The sequence below is a fragment of the Mirounga angustirostris genome, unplaced genomic scaffold (genome assembly GCF_029215605.1).
Source record: "Mirounga angustirostris isolate CCGP_5_RB_7025 unplaced genomic scaffold, mMirAng1.0.hap1 SCAF_5, whole genome shotgun sequence".
In the NCBI taxonomy this organism is placed as follows: Eukaryota; Metazoa; Chordata; class Mammalia; order Carnivora; family Phocidae; genus Mirounga; species Mirounga angustirostris.
The window spans coordinates 118,321,317-118,339,088 of NW_026991713.1; the positions used below are offsets into that span (position 1 = coordinate 118,321,317).

General features: G+C 45.3%; 1 long non-coding RNA gene across 1 annotated transcript; it reads right to left on the reverse strand.

Moving 5' to 3' along the window:
- Positions 1-360: 360 nt before the first annotated feature.
- Positions 361-17,741, reverse strand: LOC123841870 (uncharacterized). The gene is made up of 3 exons (XR_010411687.1): positions 4,676-17,741; positions 4,484-4,596; positions 361-3,302 (listed from the first exon to the last, which is right to left on the reverse strand). It is a non-coding gene; the product is annotated as an uncharacterized LOC123841870 (long non-coding RNA).
- Between the last annotated feature and the right edge of the window lie 31 nt (positions 17,742-17,772).

A 17,772-nucleotide genomic window follows, 5' to 3' on the forward strand; every position in this document is an offset into this window, starting at 1 on the left:
CTAGGCTTCCCCGCCACACCTTCCCCTTGCTCCTTTCTGGCTCCATCCAGCCCAATCGAGCAGACGGATAATTCTCATCTTGCCCTTTTTGGGTTCTTTCTGGTTTGGGACTGTGTTGGGACTGCTCTGACCTTCTTGTGTATGTCTTTTGGTGCAAATAAAGGTAAATGTGGTTAGACATTTATCCAGGAGTGGAATTGGTAGGTCATAGGATGTGGGTATGTTCAGCTTTAGTGGATATTACTTGTTCTGGTGACCTATGGCTGCTGAACAATGTTAAACCGACTTTAGTGGTTTACAAAACCGCTATTTTATTGTTTCTATTTTTGGGGGGCCACGAATTCAGGCAGGCTTGGAGGGGCAGTTCTCTTCATGTGACGTTGACTAAGGTCAGGTAGGTGCAACCACCGCATGGTCTGGAGGGACCCAGATGGCTTCACCCACTTGGCTGGTGCCTCGGGGGCGGGGGGGACAGCTGCACGGCTGGGCTCGCGGGGACTGTTGAGACCCTCAGTGGGGCCTCTCCAGCATGGCAGTCTCAGGGGGTGGCATGGCCTCTGTGGCGGCTGACATCCCCCAGAGCGAGTCTTCAAGAAGACCGAGGCACATGTCTTCTGATCAAGCCTCCGGCGTTAGGTGACGTCGCCTCTGCCACAATCCACAGGTCACACTTGTCACCGAGTCCAGCTCAGAGTCACGGGAGGGAGAATCAGAACCTCTCTGCATGGGAGAGGGAACAGAGGATTTTTTCCTGCACTCCCCAGTACTTTCCCAAAGCCTGGTCACATGTGTTTGGAAGCTTCCTTCCTCCCCCTCACCAGCTACAGGGTAGAGGTGCCGGAACCCGGCTCAGTCTCTACAGGAAGAAAATTTGAGGCCATGGACTTAGCTGCCTTAGCTTCCTGCTCCCTGGAGACAAGCTTCTCATCCGAAGGTCACCTGACTCCTTCCCTCCTCCTCACCAGGGTCAGCCTCTGCCCCCGACCTCTGTGTCACCGTCCGCTCTGGCCTCCCCAGGACTGGGCCCCAGCGCCATGGCCACCTGCCCTCTGTTTTCAAGCTTCCCAACTCTGGTTTGGGATGCAACTCTCAACTGGACTAGCTTAGAAAGTATTGCAAACTTAGTGTGGGCACATAAAACATGTTGGCTTTTTAATGTATTTTTAGCAATCACTCCGAAGTTGCTTTCGAATCCAGAGAGTTTCTTAATGAAACAATTAGATAAATACATAAATAAATATACATACATATATACACACATATATATAATAGAATCTATACATGAAATCAATTTTATATATATATATATACACACACATTTTTTATATGTACGTGTTCTTTTTTCTTCTAGAAGGGTCCTGAAAGGGAGAGACTTTCTCAGCTTAATCAAAATAAGAGTCCCAGCACTTGTCATTATTGTGACTATGGGGAAAGGCACTGACAGGGATTGAGATGTCTAGTGGTTTAGAAAGTTTTAGAATATCTTCTTAGATATCGTAGACGTAGGATTGAGAAGAATCTCCAGAAATCTCATTGGTTATATTCCTATGTTTGGATAATCTTGATACCCAAGATTTACCCTGAGAGGAAAACGGTATTTATTGCCTTTTAGAAATGTCCCTGTCTTGTGCTTCAGTGACGCAAGCCCAAGACTTACTCCAGGAGGGAACAGAGAAAGAAAAGGGGCAGGAGAGTAAAGACCTCCCGCTGCGGTTCTGTGTGTCCAGGCTGTGGCAGTGTCCCCTGCGGCCCCCTGCCTGTCGCCCCTGCTGTCTGGCCTGGCCCAGGCCGAGCAGCCACGAGGTGAGGTGGCCCCAGCCTGCTCCAGGTGAGATAACAAATCACGGGAACAGCGACAAGATGTTTGGGGTCACGAAGGGTTACATGCTGCCCAGCGACTTGCATATCTTAGCCCATGCCCACCCTCCACCCCCCGGGGGTTCTCTGACAGACAATTAGAGCTTTTGGTTTATTAGTGGCCACAGTCACTGATCAGGCCCCCCCGTTTCCTGGCAGTGAGCAGAGCACAGAGCATTGTGCCTCCCCGGCGCTGGCATCCCCAGCTTGGTGATGAGATGCTCGGAACCGCAGGTTAGCACCCACTTGCAGTGCCCTGGAGCTGATCTGCAGCCCCAGAGTGTCTGCGGGGCCATCCCTTGGGAGAACCATCCTGGGACTCCATGGAAGGAGCGCGTAGACGGAATGAGACTTCACGGATTCTTGGCCTTCCGGCTTTCCTCTCGTGACTCGGCAGGAGGCGCCCGAGAAAGCCCCCGGGGGCCGCCCTCTCCTGGTGTTTCCACAAATTGACCTGACAGCAACACAGTGTGCAACCTTGGGCCAATCGCTAATTCCTCCGAGCTTCACTTTCTCCATCTGGGCAAATCAGACGTGGCCATGATGGTCCCTTTCGGTGCCAATTCCATTTTATTCCAATTAGATTGAAGGGCGGGCACCTAAAGGATGCTAGATACCCTTGTACGCCAGGCTGGGCTGAAACCATCATCCACTATGTCGCCTCCTCCTTCCAACGACCCTCTGAGCTGGGTCCTGTTCTTATCATGTCCAATTTTACACACAGGAAACAGGTCCAGAGAGTTGGAGAACTTTCCTCAGGGTGCACAGCTGGTAAATGGTAGACTCATGATTCAGACCGTAGCTGGCGTCAGGGGCCCTACTGCCCCGTGAGACCCCAGCGGGGCACTGGTGGTCTGGTTCCCTCCAAGGGGCCTGCCCAGGGCTGCAGGATTGGCAAGTGGTGGGTCCTGGAGGCAACGCCGGGTTTTAGCTGACGCAGAAGTCTGCCCTCTTCGGTACTCTGCTGCAAGAGCTCCTGGGTGCCATTGTAACGGCAAACTCTCGGGAACGTACGTGTAAATGCCCGATGGTGGGCCCTTTGCTACATAAACAGTGGCACTGGCATACAAAACACTATGCTTTAAAATTATGCACGAGAGTATTTATGTATGTTGAGAAGGTGTTCAAGATGCATTAGGTGCACAAAGCAGTTACAAAACAGCGTGTGGCTTAGATTCACAGGCGATCATGGGAAGAAGGGTAATGAAACAGAGGGAAAGGCGGTTTCTAGCCCATTAGATTGGCAACCATGTAAGCAGCCTGACAGTACCAAGCACTGATGAGAAATGTGGAAGTCCCTGGCATCTTGACATACTGATACCCTTCAACCAGCCATTCTAGCTCGGCATACACATCTTAAGAAACCCTTGAAGGAGGGCACGTAGGAACTTGCAATGGGGATTTCCTTGCAGCAATGGTTGTAATAGTAAAATATTGGCTACAACCTAAATTTAAAAAAAGAGGCATAAGTGAAATATACATACAACAGACTGCTACCAGCTGTTTAAGCAAACCAGCTAGTGTTACTTGTATCAACAGTAACAAATCTAACAGATCTAAATACTGTAGACGGGAAGTAACAGGTTTCCGATCAATCTGCACAGATCCTACCTTTTATTTAAATAATGTAAACACATACACTAGACACACACACAGCCTGGAAGGAGACAGACATGTCAATTCATGTTATTGATTACTCTTGGGGAAAGAGGAGGGTGAGTGGAATCGCAAAGAGAAGCCAAGGGGTTGGTAACTTTATCTGAGATACTCCACACACACACACACACACACACACACACACACACACACACACACACACACACACACTTGGCATTCATCAGCGCTGCAGGGGAACAGTGCAGGTATGCTTGTTAGATTACTCTATACTTTCTGTATTAAATTGTTTTCAGTGCTCCCCAAGTGTGCTTTCATTTTTTAAAAATAAGTGTATATTTTCATGGGAGAAAAATGACCTCAAAGTATTCAGAGTGTCTATCTCTGGGCATCGGTTTATGGAGATTTAGATTTTCTTCTTTTTGCATAACTATTTTCTAAATTTTCCAAATTAAACATTTATTACTCTCATATGAGGGGGAAAAAGTGATTTGCATGGAAATTCTTGAATCTAGAATCCATGTGAGAAAGGAATTTAGAGCCCCGAATGAGGTGTTTTCATCCCTGCCCTGCATTATGGCCAATGTTTCCACCCAGGACTCGAGTGTTAGCTGCTGAACAAAAATAGAATTATGACTGACTCTCCCCTTCCTCATCAAAAAGAATTTGGGGTTAGTATTGACCTTTATAAAACACATGGGGTCAGGGTAGGCCAGTAGCTGACCACTTTCTGCAGATAAGAGAAAACTTCTGCCTTCATTTCCAGCTCAGAGTGTGTCTAAAAGGGCTTTGGCTAAACCATGTAGAAGTTGGTTCAAAAATACGAATACCTTGAAATGATTTTGATTTACTGAGATGTATCTATTTAATAGGAAGAAGAATTTGGACTGGCTGATTCTTCCGCTAGGGCATCCAAATATGTGGTGCTCCAAACTAGAACATTTTTGGAAGGGAAAGGGCACCGCCAGGACAGTCGGGCACAGGGGGACATAAGGTCATCCTAACCACACACCTCGGAAACTCTTTGTGCGCCCCATGACCCGGACGACCAGGCAGGTCTCCAACATCAGTCATCCGGTGGAGTGTTCGGGCAGTACCTCCCGTGACCCAGGTACTCTGTAGGTCCTGCAAAAATAGCAGTGAGCATGACAGCTTTGGGGATCCCCCCTCCGAGCCCATCACCTCCACCAAGAGGACTGCTTACCTTTGGTGATGTGTCCAGGGCCTGCTGCTCCAAGGCAAGGTGATGTCAGACTCTGGCTTAAGCCACACCTGAGACTTGCGATTTAAGCCTGCCTTCAATTCCTCCATGGGAGATGCTGGAGGGACTGTGGTTAAGTAGAAGCTGGGAAACCAGATCCAGATGCTTGCAGCTCATCATCAAGAGAGGAAGAATGTAAATAAGTAATTACATCATTTTTGAATTGCAGGGGTAATTAAGTCATTTGAGAGAGTCCAGGGTGTGTGATGGGAGGGTGGGAGCTGGTCCAGGAGCTCACACGTTTTTCCCAAGCAAGTGACAGTAAGCTGAGCCCTAGGAGTTAGGCCACTAAGAGGGAAGGAAGGGGGTTCCATGCAGAGGCGCCCCCCCCCCTCCGCCCCGCATGCTCCAGGTGAGAAGGAGCACAGCATGGTTATGGATCCAAACAAAGCCAATGTGTCTGGAGCAGAAAGAAGTTCACAGGCTTGGTTTATCTCTTTATTTTCCAGCATTTGACATATCGATAAAAGGCTTTGTGGAGTTTTGGAATAAAGCAGTCGACAGACACATTCTTTTTCCTGGGAAGTGCCCAGAAGCTCCCAGGGCAGCAAGGGAGTGGGCGGATGGGCCCTTCCTGCTGTGGACCACAGGGGGGACACCCAATGTGGGCTCTACATCGGCGTGGAGGGGGCAGCAGCTGTGTTCTCTCAGCCGTCTCCCCCCCCCCCCCCGCCCCAGGCCCACCGCAGATTTTTAGGAGCTGACTGGTTTTCATGTCCCAAGCTCCTCTGCTGCTTCCCGTGTTCGGGTTTTATCTTTCAAGTGGCCCAGAAATCCTGCGTCCACGTGACCTCAGAGTGACTGGCCAGCCCAGCTAATCACTGGGCCAGGGGCGGATCAGGCAGGGCTAGTTCGGCCATGCTCCCGGGGCAGTAGCTTTCCCGAGGATCTTCACTGGAAGACGGACCGGGGATGTCAGATCCGTGACACATAATTTGATGCAGGCAGAGTGTCCACGTTACATATAAAGTTGTGCCAGAAACACAGATTTTGGAGTCAGAAAGACCTGGGTTTGAATCTCAACTTGGCCACTTTAACTCCTCACCTGTAAAATGGGACTATCAATACGTATCTCATAGGGTTCTGGTAGAGATTAAATGAGGTGCTATATATCAAATATTCAGCAGAGTGCCCGACAGGTGGTGCATTCTCAGTAACCATCTGAACGAGGGAGGAAATGATTTTTTTCTCCCTTCTTAACCTCAGACACACTGCCCTGGAGCTCATCTGCTCTGGAGGCTGGACCAGGGACACTACTAGGTCAGCTGTCAGAACATCACAGATTCAGTGTGGAATTTGGGGGTAAGATTACGGCAAATGTCTGCTTGTTTCTCTTTTTTTGATGATGGTGACCTGGATCCATCTTTTTATTAGGGACTGCAAAATGGTAGTGCAGCACGATATATCTATGTATCATCTAGATTACTTCTTTAAAGAGAAACCTCCCCCAAATCAAGGATTTGACTGTCCCCGAATACAGTCCCTATAGGAAAGGCAGGATTGGTGCTTGAGACCTTCCTTTTATTTGCCAGTCTTGTAATCCATGTGGACTGCTACAACAGAATACAGTAAACTGGGTGGTTTATAAACAAGAGAAATTTATTTCTCACAGTGCTGGAGACTGGGAATTCCAAGATCAAGATGCTGGCAGATTCGATGTCTGGGAAGGCCATTCCTGGATGGCAGACGGCCATCTTGCAGAAGCAGGACAGGAGCTCCCTGGAGTCTCTTAGAAGGGCACCAGTCCCATTCAGGACACAATTACTCCACCCTCACGACATAAGTACTGTCCAAGGCCCCACCCCCAAATACCATCACATTGGGCACTAGGTTTCAACACATGAATTTTGGGAGGACACAAACATTTTGGTTATATAGCAGGCACTTTTCAAAATAATTACTTGGTTACCTAATACCCCTCAAAAGTTGACCAGTGGATGTTTTGTGTGGTTTTTTTTTTAAGATTTTATTTATTTATTTGACACAGAGAGAGCACAAGCAGGGAAAGCGGCAGGCAGAGGGAGAAGCAGGCTCCCCATGGAGCAGGGAGCCAATGCAAGGCTCAGTCCCAGGACCCTGAGATCATGACCTGAGCTGAAGGCAGACTCTTAAGGACTGAGCCACCTAGACGTCCCGGCCAATGGATGTTTTATTTTTTATCATTAGGAATTCAAGATTTACACACACTTGAAGTGTTTTACTCTCTTGTGGACACTAATCGTACTAATCCTCAGATTGTCCATCTTCAAACCGCGTGGGCCCTCTCAAGTTGGACCTTGAGTGCTTTTGACATGATCCTGGTTACGTGTTTGATAACCTCCTTGCCATCTGGTTATGACAAAATGCTCCAGGTTCATCTTATACTTTTCCTGTCCCATCTCTGGAGTCATTGTTTCTTTAAGGAGCCTGGTTTCCTTCAGTGGGAAATATTTAGAGACCACAAACTGCTTACTGCCACTGGAATGCTCCTTGTTTTTGGCCTTTTCATGGATAGAGTTAGGAAATTAACTTTTTAAGATTAAAAAAAATGAGTTGAATATGATTGCATACTGGTATTTCTCACTCAAATTGAAAACTATAGGGTCTTTACTCAATCTTATCCATCTTATACGGGTTTCTCTTTTCTTCCATCCTGAAAATCCCAGTTCCCAATGACACCAACGTAATTATGCCAAAAATATGATACTGAAAATGGTTTAATTTTTTTTCTTTTGAAGTTTTTTTTTTCTTGGCCTAGGCAGTAGCCCATTATGGATATACAGTCAAATTATCATGTTATAGAATCACTTAAAACTGTGCCTGTGTAGTTATGACACTAACATGATGGACAGTTAGGTGCATTGTTTCATTTTGGTCTTGATTATTTGGGGATTGCTTTTTTATTTTTTATTTTATTTTTTTAAGAGAGAGAGAGGGAAAAAAATGCACGCTTGTGCGTAAGTGGGGAGGTGGGGGGACGCGGGGGGGCAGAGGTAGAGGGAGAGAGAGCGAATCTGAAGCAGGCTCCACACCCAGCACAAAGCCCCACACGGAGTTCGATCTCATGATCCTGAGATCATGACCTGAGCCGAAATCAAGGGTCAGACACTTAACTGACTGAGCCACCTAGGCGCCCCTGGGGATTGCTTTTTTAAATTTAATTTGTTTTAAAATTATGTAAAATATTATCATGGTTTCCAATGCAAATCTACAAAGGAAGGTTTATTTGGAGAAGTCTCCCTCTTCTTTAGATGAATAGTAGGATACTACCCACATTTTTCTCCACTGTGCTTTTTTTCACTTAACAATATATCCTGAAGATCACTACAGAATAGCATATAGAGGTACTCTTCATTTCTTTTTATAATTGGATAATACTCCACTGTGTGCCCAAGCATAGTTAATTCAACCATCAGCCTACTGAAGAACATTTGGATCATTTCCAGTCTTGGTCTCACTAACAGTGCTGCAGTGAATACCCTTGTGCAGTCTTGCCAATGTATCTTTGGGATCAATTCCTAGGAGTGACATTGCCAGGTTAAAGGGTGGGTGTAGGTTTTTGGGTAGATATTGTCAAATTGCCCTTAAATTGGTCGTGCCATTCTGTATCATGAGACCTGTTTCTCCATAGTCTCACCAACAGAGAATGTCCACAAATTTTGGACTTTTGCCGATTTCATAGGTGAGAAAATCTCAGTGAAGTTTTAACTGAATTAACTTTTTTTAAGATTTTATTTATTTACTTGAGAGAGAGAGTGAGCACAGAAGGAGAGGAGAGGCAGACCCCTGCTGAGCAGGGAGCCTGACTCGGGGCTTGATCCCAGGACCCTGGGGTCATGGCCTGAGTTGAAGGCAACCACTCAACCGACTGAGCCACCCAGGAACCCCTAATTGAATTAATTTTTAATGTCAGTATTTACTATCAAAATTAGGATAAAGAGGGAAGAAATGTTTTGTCTGGCTAATCTTCTCTTTAATTTAGCATTATAATCATCATAGGTGTACGGGGTACATCCAGGCTTCACTAGCCTGTGGCTACAATATGAAGTACCATCCATTTTTTTTTTTTTTAGAGGGAGAGAGAGCGGTGGTGGGGGGCAGAGGGAGAGGGAGAGAGAGAACCTTAAGCGGGCTCCACACCCAGCATGGAGCCTGAAAGCAGGGCTCAATCTCACAACCCTGGCATCATGACCTGAGCCGAAACCAAGAGTCAGATGCTTAACCGACTGACCCACCCAGGTGCCCCCCCATTCATTTTTAATGCCCAGATTACCATAGTTTGAGGTTCCCTAAACATACTTTAAAGTCTCCAAAGGGGGCCTTGAAGGCAACACCAACCAGGCTATTAGCTGCAGTCACCACAGCTGGTTGCTGGCCCCTCTCTCTGGCCCGCAGGTAGCTCCTGCTGGCGGCCATGACGCATCCCTGCTGCTGGTGGGTGCTGGCTGTGAGGACATCAGTGCTGACCACAGCCCGGCCACGGTCCCTGGAGGTAGCAGGACACGGCTAGGATGTCTGAAGAGGCTGGGGAAATGGCTGCCCCCACCACTGTGCTAACCTGTCTCCTGCCCTCTGCCCCCCATCATGCACCATTCTCCTCAAGAATCTCCTGAAGAGCTCCGGCTGCTTCTCTAGAACCTTATAGAGATGTTCATGGGGATGTTTCTCCTCGGATGGTGGAAGGCCCCCCCACCCAGGGGCCAGAAGCAGAACGGAGGACGTCCTCTGCTCTATAAACACACACCCTGGAGTGCAGGCAGGTACGGGAACATGAGTTACACTGGCAGCATCTTCTTAGCCCCCGATGTGCTCTCTCATGGCCATGACCTTCCATCTCGCCGGCACTCAGGCAGAACGCACAATTAGCTCTTACTTGGAACAGTGAAGCAGGAATTCCTCACTGAAAACTAACTCCTATCAGTTTAAAAAGCAAAATAACTGAGGGAGTGGACAGTATTACTTGAGGATGCATTTACACACAAGTAATCCTGGAGCGCACACACATTAACAATACAAAGACTAGTGATATGAAAGATTAGTTTTGATCAACAGCCTTTCAGAGATTTACTTAGAACCGAAGAGGAGATTTTAAATTCACAGAAAGCATTGTTAAGCAAGCAAGAGTAAGCATACTGATTGAAATGAATTAGGAAAAAATGCCCCACTTTGGAAACAATTTCCTAAAGAAAAAAAAATACATAAATTCATAAAATAGTCCTAGGACTCATAAATATTGCAATTCTCATGCAAGCACTCCTACATTTCAAAAAAAAAAAAATCAAAGAAGTGAAAAAATGCTTAAAGGCTTATAAAAGGTTAATTTTTTTTTTTTTTACTATTTATTGCTTTATTACTATCATTTTCATTAATTGGTTATTCTGTGTCATAAACTATCAACCTGTTAGTTTTAGAATGAGCCCAAGCCACTTTTGTTAAATGCATCCTGATTGGTGGTGGTTGGCGGGGGGGCGGGGGGGGTCCCTGGACTCTGGGGGCTTGCTGTTCATGGCAAAGCCCTGTGAGGCTTAGCTCAGACATTCTGGAAGTGTCGCTGAACTGAGTTTAGTCTAGGTCTCACCAGCCCACTGAAGATATTTTGTAGAGGGTCACGCGGTAACCATGTCTCAATGCGTGTTGGCAATGGGGGACCCTCTGTCTGTTCCTCCCAGCCCTGCCTGCTGGATTGCCCGAGGGAGGAGGCCCCAGGGAGGGTTCTTACCATGCAGTCATTATTCTGATCCTGGAATGACAGCTGAGCCTAGGCTCCAGGGATGACGGATGTCTTAGGTAAGGTGGAAATGGTCACCCAAGGGGCTCTACAAGGGGACCCTCCCTTCCATTCCTGACCTAGACTCCAGGCCCAGGTGCGATGGCTTAGCTCCCGTTGGGGATGTTTCTCCTCTGCTGCACCTTGTCTTGCTGACTCTTCTCAGTGTCAGTCTTCTGCCCAGGTCACCCTGCCCCTTGCCATTGGCATCCCCTGGTCCTACACCCGTGGAGTACTTGCAGGGACAAGGGTGAGGCGAGAGGGACTGGGACTGCAAAATCACAGCATCAGCTGCCCATGAGGGTATGAGAGCTGGTGCCCCCTGACCAGGGAGGTGGCCCCTCTCCCACCTCAGCAAGGGCTGGCCCTGCTGCAGGCCTCAGTGTGCGGGCTCCAGGAAGGTTGCAGAGGGCGGGCAAGGAGGCCATGCAGGATGGCCACGCACTTATACAGAGCCCTACCACATTTTCTGCAGCTCTCAGACTCTAGGGCCTGACCTTGGCCTTGAGAAGTCCTCAAGTCTATTCCTCTGCCTGAAATCAGGATCACACCTGAACTGTTGTGCAAAGCGAACACCTTGCTTTTTCCACGAGAGAAACCACCTAAGCCAATTTCCACCCACAAAGACCACCCCCCGGGGCGGGGGGCAACTGGCATGAGGTTCAGGAACCTTGGATGCCACGGCCATCACTAGCTAGTTTAGTCTCGCTGGGATTCAGGTTGTTTATCTGTAAAAATGCACCGGGGTTGGACCCAGCGACTTTTCATTCTCTTCTTTGTGTAGCAAGGCTTGGTGCTGGGAGTCTGTTACTCTGGGACTGACCCCACCGGACTAGCATCTGTGGGCGAAGCCAGGCTCTGGGGCGGGGGTGGGAGGGCTTGAGGGGAGTCCTGGTGAGCCCTAGAAGCATATTCTCTGGAAAAGGCATCAAGTTCAGTTCTAAACGGACTGACGCGCTAACAGATTTGGGAGCACGGGGCGCTGTCTCCCAACATTTAAGATGCCTCCGGTGATTCCAGCAGCTTGGAACTGGGCAAGATGGGGCTCCTGAGCAAAGCCGTGCCTGAGACTGTGAACTCAATCAAGCGGCCGTGTTTATATGGAAGCGTAGAAAATAGATTATTTTAATTGCTAATTGTTCTTGAGACCCCTACCACATTTTTTAAATGTGGTCTAAATGTTCTCCTCAACAGGCACAGTGAAGGAATTATAGTTTATTCAGAGGCTGACACGCTGCTGATTGAAATACAAAGAAGAGTAATCAAGGTTGTTTTTTTTTTTTTCATATGGCTTTTAACATTTACAAAGAAAATGATTTCAAGGGGTATGCACTAGAAAGAAACAAGCTGTAAACAGTTACCAATCAGCCAAATACTCCGATTACTAAGAATGTTCCCTCCACCCTCATCTCTTACGACCCCCTCCCTGATAATCGGCATCTAAATGTAACAGGAATTATTCTTTTGTTCAGAACTCTCTGGGAGGAGGATAAAGAGTCAGACTTCAGGGCCTCCTGTTCCAGCACTCCAGGATCTTGTCTTGGATAACTCAGATACAAACCTCCCTCCCTCACACAGGCTGGGATGCAGCCCCAAGGGATGCCCCCTTTTCACCTCTGAAGTGAGCAGAAGCCTCTCAGCCGGCCAGCCACAAAGGCCCCCTCCCCACCCCTGCTCCCCAGAGCGAGACTCGGGGGACCCTCAGTGCATTCTAAGATGGGAGAAAGGTCGGAGAGTATGGGGAGAGGAGATTGGACAGATGTAGAAAGCAAGCCTGTGGATGATCCATTCTTTGAAGAATTCCTCACTTGCTGATGCCTTGATAAAATGGCCTTTTCCTGGAGTCCTCAAGCCCCAGTGGCTTCTCGTGGGCCACCTTACAATGCCAGGGAGTCAGTAGGCCTGCGACTCTGAAAGTCACTGGTAATGTGATGTGTTCAAGTCACCCTTGCATTGGGGGGGATGGATAATGCTGTTTATGGCTTATGCCAGGGAAGGAGCAAGCCACAACTGGTAACTTTTGAGGAATGTCCTTGGGCTTTCATTCTTTTTAAAATCTAAGTATAGTTAATATACAGTGTTATATGAGTTTCAGATGTACAATAGGATTCAACAAATATACAAGGAACAGGCCCCTAACACCCCTCAGACCAATGGTGTGTCCAACCCACCTGTGAGGACAGGAAGAATACCTGCAGTCATCAGCCTTCAGACTGAGGTTTACACCTTGGTAAGTGTGTGAGCAGCTACCTGGGCACGTTTTCAACTCGGTTTTTAAGCTAAACCTAACTTCATGATTCAGGACAGGATGTATACGCTGGTGGCGATGTCACATGTGTCTGCTCCATTCTTTCCTTTCTTTTATTTTTTATTTATTTGAGAGAGAATGAGAAAGAGAGAGAGAGAGAGAGTGCATGCGCAGGGAGGAGAGGCAGAGGGAGAAGCAGACTCCCCACTGAGCAGGGAGCCCAACAAGGGGCTCGATCCGAGGACCCCGGGTTCATGACCTGAGACGCTCAACTGACTAAGCCACCCAGGCACCCCTTTCCTTTCCTTTCCTAAATGCAATTACAGCCAACCCAACCACTCAGACCCTTTGATCAGCCTGAAGGAAGCATGCTTCAGAGGAATACACACAAACTAAGGAGAAAATCAGAGAAGAGCAAGGAGGAGCTCTCCCTACAAAAAGGAGCCCTGCTTCCTGGGCTTTACTGCAATTTCTAATTGTATTATTCTAATTTTTATTCTATGATTCTAATTATTTTTTTCCAAATTTTGGTGTCATCAATATATCTACATTTAATTCATCATACTGTATGTTATTCTTTTCCTCACTCACTCCTCTTCAGCCATACTGGTCTCCTCACTGTTCATAAAGAACACTCCCACCACATGAACTTTATAGTGTGTGTTTCTCTCTGCCCGAATGCTCTTCCCTCATCTGCCAGTCTTCTCAGTGAGGCATTCCCCCAACTACCCGATCTAAAATTATAACCCACCCAATATACTTTGTCCTCTTCCATGCGTGGTTTTTCTCCATAGCACTTAGCACCATCTAAAACCTTATTATACTTATTAATTTATCCTATTGCCTATCTCCTCTACTACAGATTCTTATAGCTCCAGATGAGGGCAGGAGCTCCGAGATTTCATGCGTGTTGTTGATTGCTGTGTCTGTCGTAACTAGAAAAGAGCCCAGCAAGCAGCAATACCCCTTAAATATTTGTTGAATAAATACTTGAATGGATGAGTGATGTTGGCTTAACCACTCCCCACACCCAGGCAGCCCAGCCTTCTCTGAATGCTTAGGGCCCTCACTTCGTTAGACTCCTGCCCTCACCACCCCCAACACGTCTGGAAGATTTCTGTTATGTCTTGTAGGTTAGCAATATAATTCAAAAAATCAATATGTTTCAGGCAGGTTCTGTTTTGTCTTAAACTGGAGGGACCTTTAAAGAATCTAATTTTTCATACTGATCAAAGTGAAAGCTACATTTTATTCTTTTAATATCCTATTAAATTCATTTTGTCAGTAATTTGCTTGATGTTTCCACATCTATTTTCTTAGGTAAAATTGGTTTATATATTTCCTTCCTTTATGTTATCCTCTACCTTGACAGGATTTGATGTCCCTGTTGTGTTAGTTTTGCAAATATTAAATCTATGTATATGGCATATGAATTGTTGGAGGTTTGAAGGAATTCACTCATGACACTCTCCAGGTCCAGGGTTATTTTTGAGAGGAAACTATGAATAATTTCTAAAGTTTTCTCTATGCATATTAGTCTATTCAGATATTAAGATCTTCTTGGGGTCCTGGCTGGCTCAGTTGGTAGAGCATGCAACTCCTGATCTCAGAGTTCTAAGTTTGAGCCTCATGCTGGGTGTGGAGATCATTTTTAAAAATAAGTTCTTTTTGGGGCACCTGGGTGGCTCAGTCGTTAAGCGTCTGCCTTCGGCTCAGGTCATGATCCCAGGGTCCTGGGATCGAGCCCCGCATCGGGCTCCCTGCTCCACAGGAAGCCTGCTTCTCTCTCTCTCCCACTCCCCCTGCTTGTGTTCCCTCTCTCGCTGTGTCTCTCTCTGCCAAATAAATAAATAAAATCTTAAAAAAAAAAAAAAGTTCTTTTTTTTTAAAGATTTTCTTATAGCAATTTTGATAATTTAATGTTTTCTACAGAAATCATACATTTCAACAAAAAGGCAGCCTACTGAATGGGAGAAGATATTTGCAAATCATATATCCAATAAGGGGTTAATATCCAAAATATACAAATAACTCAACACCAAAAAATAAATAATTCAATTAAAAATGGGCAGAGGACCTAATGAGACATTTTTCCAAAGAAGACAAACAGATGGCCGACAGACACATGAAAAGATGCTCAACATCCCTAATCATCAGGGAAATGCAGATCAAAACCACAATGATACATCACCTCAAACCAGTCAGAATGGCTGGAATCAAGAAGACAGGTATTGGGGAGGATGTGGAGAAAAAGGAACACTTCTGCACTGTTGGAAGGAATGTAAATTGGTGCAGCCACTATGGAAAACAGTATGGGAGTTCCTCAAAAGTTAAAAATGGAAATATCATATAATCCAGTAATTCCACTTCTGGATATTTACCTAAAGAAAATGAAAACACTAATTTAAAAAGATACATGCACCCCTATGTTTATTGCAGCATTATTTACAATAGCCGAGATATGGAAGCAACCCAAGTGTCCACTGACAGAGAAATGAATAAAGATGTGGTGTGTACACACACCCACCCCCAAAACACAGGAATATTACTTAGTCATAAAAAAGAATGACATCTTGTCATTCACAACAACATGCATGGAACTAGAGGGTATTATGCTAAAATGAAGTAAGTCAGATAAAGACAAACACCATATGATCTCACTTATCTGTGGAATCTAAAAAACAAAACAAATGAATAAACAAGCAAAAGATAGAATCAGACTCATAAAAATAGGGAATAAACGGGTGGTTGCCAGCGCAGAGGGGGATGGGAGGATGAATGAAAGAGGTGAAGGGGATTAAGAACTGAACACTTCCATTTATAAAATAAGTCACAGGGATGAAAAGTCCAGCTTGGGGACTATAGTCCATAGTACTGTAATAATTTTGTATCATGACAGATGGTAACTGTACTTAACCTTGGTGAGCATTTTGTAATGTATGTAATTGTCGAATCACTATGTTATGTACCTGAAACTGATGTTAATAGTGTATGTCAACTATACTTCAGTGAAAAAAAAATCCACACATTTCATCTGTAGTTCTCAGTTGAGCTCTACAGAGCATGTGTTAACAATTTAAAAATTTCCTGTATCTGTTTTTATGCCCCACATTTTTATTTATATTTTAGTTCAGATGGGTATTCTTTCTTCTTGATTAAAGCTACTGGAAGTTTGTTCTATATTGTTGCTGTTTTTCAGAGACTCATTTGATATTTTACTCTAATAAATTTCTCTCCTAATTCATTGTGTCCTCTTAATTTGTCATTTCTTTATCCTATTAAGATATCTACTAAGATTAATTACCTTATTCTTTTTTCTCACTTCTTTAAATGAATCTTTTACTTCATTTACTTTCTTTTATAAAAAAGAAAAGCATTTAAGGCTATGAATATAGTATTGACAATATCCTATAATATTTGATATATAGTGTTATTTCTTAAATGTCATATAATAGAGAATTTGTTTCATCCTTGTTCTGGGTTCCTGAGATAAAGCTTTTAAACCCTTGGAAATTCCTGAGTGGTAAGAGTGTCTTATTCATGAAGGGCCATCGGACCATACCTGAGTTTATGCTAAGGAGATGACCTGGTTGGGGGCTGGTTGAGCCACATGATATCAGCCCAACCTCCCTATCTCTGGGAGATAGGGAAGGGGGAATAGACATTGAGTTCATTCACGTGATTCAATCAATCACACCTATGTAATGAAATTCCAGTAAAAACTGAACACTGAAGCTCTGGTGAGCATCCTGGTTGCTGAGCATATCCATGTGCTGTGGGGGTGATGCAACCTAATTCCACAGGGAGAGGGCACAGAATCTCTGTGTTGGAACCTCACGCTATGTGTTTCTTCACTGACTGGTCTTGATTTGTGTCCTTTAGAATAAAACTGTACTAATAAGTATAGCACTTTCCTGAGTTTTGTGAGTCATTCTAGTGAATTACTGAAACTGAAGGAGGTCCTAGGAGCACCTCTGAATTTGTAGCCAGTTGGTTGGAAGTGCAAGTAACTTAGGAGGGACCCCTAAACTTGCAACTGGCAATGGACATGAGAGGAGTCTTGTTGAGGGCTGTGCCCCACACTCTGGGTGATTAGCATCAGAATTGCAATATAAGTCAAACTAGTCTCTTACGGAATGTTTTGGGCTTTTTGTTGTTGCTGTTAAGATAGAGGAACAGGGGGGGTGTAACCAGCCCAACACATAATCCAATGATCATTTCATCAGTCATGACTCTACTCAAACAAGTCATTGGTTTCAACTTCTGACTATACTTTTTTTTTTTTAACCCTGCGTGTATGGGTGCTAATCTGATGGTGAGAGGTAGAAATACAGCATACAACGTTAATCTATAAAATTGCCAATCCAATAAAAAATTATTACTATTCTCTTCTGTGGCCAAAGAAACCATGTCTGGAAAATAGATGAAAATCATATTCTATTAAATTGCTATCATTCCTCTACATGCATTATTCAGTGCTTCAGTGTGAGAGTGCTTACACAGTTGGTACTTGGTTGGAATGGCAGAAGCCTCCAGAAAGGTGGGTAGACTAGGATGCCAATAACTGTTCCTATTTTTAGGGGAGGCCTTTCTTAAATGAAAATATGGTCAAAGTGAAAACTTAACAGATATTGTGGCAAACACTCCTGAAATCAGGCATACCACCATGGCAAAAAGTGCTACAGAGATGGTCACTAAATGGGACAAAGGAACCTTTCTGATTAGTCAATATTTCTGAATGGCCCTTTTCTCCAACCTCTTAGTCTGGAGGATTATATCTGAGATGTATGAAAGCTTAAAAAAGATATTGTTATTTTAGGACTAAAAGGTATAACACTTAAAATTAAGGCTTCATAAGATGTGTTTAAAAGCAGATGGAGTACTCGCTCAGTTAAGTGTCCGACTTTTGACTTTGGCCCTGGTCATGATCTGAGGGTCGTGGGATCAAGCCCCATGTCAGGCTCTTCACTCAGTTGGGAGTCTGCTTGGAATTCTCTCTCTCCCTCTGCCCTTCACCCCCCCCCCCCACTCACCTCCCTCTCTCAA